The sequence below is a fragment of the Dermacentor andersoni genome, chromosome 5 (genome assembly GCF_023375885.2).
Source record: "Dermacentor andersoni chromosome 5, qqDerAnde1_hic_scaffold, whole genome shotgun sequence".
NCBI lineage: Eukaryota > Metazoa > Arthropoda > Arachnida > Ixodida > Ixodidae > Dermacentor > Dermacentor andersoni.
The window spans coordinates 176,604,682-176,611,133 of NC_092818.1; the positions used below are offsets into that span (position 1 = coordinate 176,604,682).

Sequence of the window (6,452 nt, forward strand, 5' to 3'; positions counted from 1 at the left end):
GAAACTTCGAAATACGCGGAAAGGAGCAAGAAGCAGGTATATTCATTGTCTGCGCGCCACTGATGCGATGTCCATTCTGCAAAACTGACAAACCTCCTTGAAGAGGGAGCTGGCAAATTGTTGGTGTATCTTATTCGCGAAAACAGCGGTTTCCTACAGCTGTAGTTCGCTCATGAGCAGTACGCTCGTCGTCATCAAAATAAAGACAATTTAATAAAAAAATGAGGATCCATTCACCGGGGGAAGATGTTGAGCAGCGAAGCTCCTATGGTGCTATAAATTGTGTTGGCACAGAGTTTTGTTAATACGTAGCTATACACATGATTATGTACATGCCATTTATGCGAAATGAAAAGAAATATTAGGCGCGTACTACGTCACGCACTACGCCATACATGCACATAGGTACCACCAAAGGGCTTTTACGACAACGCTCTAAAGACGAACGGTGTTGTCCACGTAGCTGCGACGGGGCGCCGTTCAGACGCTGGTCGCCGTTAAACCGAGCCTCGACGCGAGCGACGATATGCGTTGACCGCATATCGCAAAAAAATACATTTGTTTGTAATTTGCGATTAAGCATACTTCCTAGCCGATTAGCTGAATTAAACTTGGAAAGAGTAGTTTTATTCAAGCGGACAAGCATTGAGGCTGTCCGTTTCCCTCCCGTAAAAGCCCGTGCATTGACAGCAGAGGGGAATTCCACAATGTTTACAACTCCACTGTGAACTACGTGTATGAAAAGTAAATGAAATTCGATCGTCGAAGCCGATAACTGTCATATAATTTGTTTCGGGATGGTTTTGATAAAACAAGAGTTACAGCCGTTTACTGTAACCACACTGCCCGTATATGCCCATGTATTGACAGCAGACGGGAGATTTGTAACGTTTAGAGCTTCAATGTGAACTAACTAATTATGACAAGTAAATGAAACTCGCCCTAATGCTAGAGTCGTCTTAGCGGCCAATTTTGGTACAATTTCATCTAAGCTACCTACACTAGATTGAGAGCCACAGAGCACTCGCGAGAAAGTTGGCTTTGCCGCAAGGTATATTTGTTCGCCGCCACGATGAAACCCTTGACGAGCTTCATGAAAAAGAAGTCTTCCAAATGCGTGTCGAGCCAGAATTGATCCTAGGATTATTGTATCCCGGCTGTCAGCTTTCACTAACCGAACTGATGTTCAAGTAACTGTGCACACGACGGAAGACTGTGGCCTGCTATTAAGTTATTCCGTGTGTTAAGAAGGCCTGCATTGTAAGGAGAAGAGTTTTGCAGATGGCGGAAAGTTCTTTTAAATTGAGCCTAAATAGTTTCCTTCTGTGCTGCGAAAGACACTTGCTGCGTCGGTGTTGCCCTTACGTCGTCCAGTGCCACCCTTTCCGGACGACATTAGGGGGGCTACACTAGAGACCGTTTTCAGAAGCGAAGATCGTTGGACCATTGCTGCGTGCGTCGCTGGCGCAGAAAGCAACGAGGCTGCTGCAGCAGCACTTCAAGTCGGCAGGTCTCTATGGCCATTTACAGGCTTGGTGTGCAACTTCAAGTGCGCGCGCCACTCGTGCTCTCTCTCTTTCGTTCTTTTTCATTTTTAGCCCTTTGTCTCTTTCCCATATAGAGGGTAGCAAACCGGGCGGGCGCCTGGTTGACATTCCTGCCTTTTCTTGATTCTATCTCTCTCTCTTGCAAAGGCATTTTGCTTTGCCAAGTAGCTTCGGCTGCATATTGATGCACAGCGGACATGATGTTGTCAACGCACTCGTTCTTTAGGTCTGTGTCAACCAGCGCTGCAGTGACATCGATGGCGGCATAACTGACGGAAGGGATTTTCATGCACTGCATAGACCACTATTATAAATAGACAGCATTGTAGACGGCATGCATAGACTAGCAATAGGCTTGCCCTCCAATATATTGCAGATAGAATCATTTCATCCCGGACACATAGTATATATTTCCCTTCCACTTCCTAGGCAAACTGAAGTGAACACAAGATCGGAGCCTTTCCACGCTAACATTAAAGGAATTATGCATCTTCATATTTATTTCTAATTTGCTGATTAGAATGACAGAGTATCAAGTAATACTGGGGCAATGAGAGACACCGCAGTGGAGCTCTTTGGATTTTGGAAAAACCTGCGATTCCTTAACGTGCACCTAATGGCGGAAATGCGCGTATGCTTTTTTAATCCGATCCTTATCTGAGCCCAGCCGCCATGATCGCGATTGAACCCGCAACTTCGTGCCCAGCAGTGTAGCTTCACAGCCTCCAATTCACTGCGGCTGTTCATAAACGTAGCAATTCTTTTCGCAAAATTAGCAGTGTACAACAACATTTCCCGGCAGATGCCCAGTTTGTTGCTCCTGCGATTAGATTTTCTTGAAAGATGACACTTTATCACATTTTCCCAACACGTGGTGGCCAGGGATGGTGGTGGTTCCCGTTCAGAACACCATCCTTTCAAAATGAAAGCAACTTAATCAGTAGAAAACCCAAACCAAGCGTGAACCTTTATTCCGGATTAAATGAGGTGCTTTCAGTGAGAGCCGTATGCCACTTGTACGTCTTCATAGATCTGGCGTTAAATTGTTTCCCGCAAGCAGAAATGGGTCAGGTTGCAATCTTTCATGCAACAGATCTTATTCTGCTGCTCGCACTTCAAGTCGTCGCATGTCTTCCCGTCTGGTTTGTAACGGCTGCAGTCTTCTTTACCTCTGTCCACGAAACAAGTGGTGGTCACCTCTTTCTGCGCATTTGCTGCATGGGAAAATGGTAGCATTTATTTACTCCTAGGTAATCCTCTCATTTATTATTAGGATAGCCTGGCTAATGTTCAAATGAGATTTTCCTTTTGTTGTGCTACAAAGGCATCAAGAAAGAATTTAAAGAAATGAATTTGAACAGCCGCGCCAATAACATATCTATGCTTTAAAGAAAAATATGAACGGTCAGTTAACAAGTAATCGTTACGTAATTATCGCCAAATGAAACTCCAAAACTCGCCTTGCGAATGCTCGCAAACACAAATATGTATACTGAGTAATGGAGTACTCTTGCTGGTAGTATGCCTGGTTTGGCCCAGTGTCGTTGCGCTGCGACAGTACCGCCCTATTTCTCATTCTAAATGGCCTCTCCTGCAGTGTGCTATTTAACTGATGGGGTTCAATGTTAAAAACCGCCACAGCGGCTACGCCACATTTAGGTGCTCCGAAATCATTCTAACCACTTCGGATTATTCAGCGGGCATCAAAAACTCGGCACATGAGTGGTCTTGTATTTAACCTAGGTCTAAACCCTCCCACTCAAGGCGAAAGTCCAACGCGTGACATCGTACTCAGCAGCAACACGCCATACCTATGCTGATCAACCACAAGGGTTGTAACGCACGTTATCGTCACTGCAAAAGAAAACATACAAATATACGTTTTCATTCATAGCGGTCTTCAGCGCATTTCATATACAATCATACAATGTTTGTGCAGTTTAGGTGCGGTTTACTTATATCAATAATGCCTTTATGTCTGTGGCGGCTCAGATATTCATCTGAATAAAATCACGGTTGTATTGTCTATGCCATACAAGTTCACGTATATAGTAGCACTCTGTTTTCGTAAGCGCTTATACTGAAATTAGAAAACGCTTTATGTACGCATTTCAAGAGCGGCCTATTTAAGATGGCAAAAGATCTCTGCTTTCGGAGAGATTGATTGTTTCCTCACCGCAGTCGAAGAGAATATTGACCGTCACGCAGACGAAGAAGCCGAAGGTAGCAACGCCGAGCAGAGTTCCAGGCTTCATTGCAGTGACGCCAAACGCAATCTCTCTGGCTATTCAGAAAAGAAGATCCCCAATTGTGGCTTCTCTGTGGTGCTATAACGGATGCCAAATGCAGTTATCTTTTATACCGTTGATGAAAAACAGTATCAAAAGAAGGCTGATCCACGTGCCGGAAGCACGTAGACGTCTTTGCTATGCCGTCCTTGCCTAGCGCGGACTTTGTCGTAAATCTTGCTGGACAGATCTGGAAATGTGCCATGGCCTTTTTGAAGCAGCATTCACCATGGCAACTTTTACACTAGTGCGTGGCATGTGCGGCGGGTGCAACATGTTCAGAGTCGTAAATTTGGCATGCGTCGCATGTCGGCCTCGCAGCAAAGATAAGCCCTTCAGAGCTTAGCCACGACGAAAGTACACTGTAAAAAAGTTCGCAATGCCGCACCTGCAAAGCACCACCTTTTATTTATTATTGTCTTTCTCTCTTTTTTTCTGCCTGGCTTCCAGCGCCATGTCCATACCGTATATCTTAACGTACATGAATATTTGGGCAGTATTCGATGGAGACACCCAAATGCCTACGCAAATATAGAACTGCAGGTAGTGCAACGTTCTCTGAGCACATGCCTGTAATGTTTTATACTTGTTGTACCTGTTTATGGTAGTGATATACTTGTGTCGCTATAGGCAGAGTTAGCCAGCCAGGGTGGCATCATTTTTTTCACTAAAGCGTCAGATGGACAGGCAGATGCTGTTGAATTTCTCAGTGTTGTCATTTCGCCATTGTCTGTGGTCTTGTCGGCGCACAGGGCGATTACACCTAAGCTCAAAACACGGACATAACTTTATTCGATAATATGGCTATATTGCAGTGTCCCAATTGGAACCTCTGTACTCGTGGTCTGTTGACACGTACGCCTTATCTCTTGCCAATTTATCACGCTATAAGAAATTTTTATACCATCATTACTCGTCGACGGGTATTATATAAAGATTTCACGAGATAGGAATGGCTGTTTATTGAGTAGTCATACATCTAAATAGCACATTATTTAAAATAGAAAGGTCCACATTTATAGGAGAAGGAAAATTTAAGAGAAATAATATTTCTGAACGACTCTCAATCCTCTTAGCCTGGAGTTTAAAGGGTACGCGCAGGCACCGAATCTGCTTGAAGACTTGTGTGAAGCCTTAACAATCCACAACCGGCCAAATTTCATACTTCAGAAACACCTTCAGCCGTATATGCGCGACGCCTTTCTTATCTGAGACTAGCGAAATCACCAGAAACATCGATGCTTCAACCTAAAGGCACCGCTCCACTAGAGTGATTTCAAAGAAGACCCATGGAATACCCTGTCACAAGTTGATGACGTCGTTTTTGCATCAATAGCGCTTGGGCTTTCGCCAACTGAAATCTCGTGAATTCTCATTTTCAAGTGCCTGGATATTTTTAGAAAGTCGTCACGTGGAGCGCAACGCGCATCAGCCGTAACAGACCGCTAGCCTTGATGACAACGGCAGCAGCGGAATGACTGGTTGTCTCTCATGGCTTTTACTACATGGCAACGGTGCTACTCATTGGCAATGTTATTTATTTGACGTGACAAGCATTTCAGCGCTATTATATTGTGAGTGCTAACAACATTACGGTAGCGCAGGCGGCGAGTCAATGACAACTATTTCTGGTCAATTAAGTTCAGCCGCTGGGCCCGTACTCATAATTAGCGTTATGCACTAAATCAGTTAGTCAGTTGAAACTGTTAGTTACTGGCTGCCCAGTTAGTGAAGGCGGTGGCACATCGACAAAAACTGTGGTTACGAAAAAACAAAAGATTAATTCGATCACTTGTAAGGGCCTAAACGCTTCGCTAAATGGTACGAAGTTCACGCCATTCACAAACGCTGACTAAGCACATTGTAGCAACAAAGCTTCTGCGTGTGTAACTGCGTGCATTATAATGGGACAGTAAGCAAAAATGCTACGTAAATCTATTAGCGAACTACTTATTCAACAGCAACATTGTAGCTGCTACAGTGAGAGGAGGCTTCTTTAGCCACCAAAAAGGCCTCCAAAACAGAACACTACCGAGGACGCCTAGTTTGGCTTGACCAAACTAGGTGTCAGCATTGATTTTATTCTTCACATATCAAATTCTAATTGATAAGTGTGTTCTTGTTTTTTTCTGTTGGTGGATTCGATGCTTTGGACTGCGATGTCCGTTCAGTTACACGGCGTTGAGCTGAAGACCTTGTCGGGAGGGTGTGAAGCCTGTGGCGTGACTCACGTTGGGCATTTCGGGCCAGGAGTAGAGCTATAACATGAAGTACACCTTAGGGGCGGATGGTAGGCACCTACCTTAAAGAAAGACCGTTAATCAAATTCGCTATAAAAATCTTGTGAAATATCTTCTAAACTTTATGTGGAATGGGCCCTATATAGAAGTGCTTGAAATGTGTCGCCATCGTTACCTCTCTCTTATAAAGATTGGCTTGGCTTCACAGCGGTTTGACACTCTTTCTTCAAGATAGCCAGAAACAAGCACAAGGCTGTTTTCGTTTTTTCTTTTTCGTTCTCTATTTATTGCTTTTACAATTGAGAGTTTTCATTTTGTAAATGATTTTAACTTTTTAGAGTTTGAACATTCACGGGAAGTGGCATTACTGACTGTTG

The 6,452-nt window shown here is 44.1% G+C and overlaps 1 long non-coding RNA gene across 1 annotated transcript; it reads right to left on the reverse strand.

Moving 5' to 3' along the window:
• Positions 1-2,484: 2,484 nt before the first annotated feature.
• On the reverse strand, positions 2,485-3,868 carry LOC140218419 (uncharacterized). Its single transcript, XR_011894674.1, has 2 exons — positions 3,724-3,868; positions 2,485-2,761 (listed from the first exon to the last, which is right to left on the reverse strand). It is a non-coding gene; the product is annotated as an uncharacterized lncRNA (long non-coding RNA).
• Positions 3,869-6,452: the final 2,584 nt, after the last annotated feature.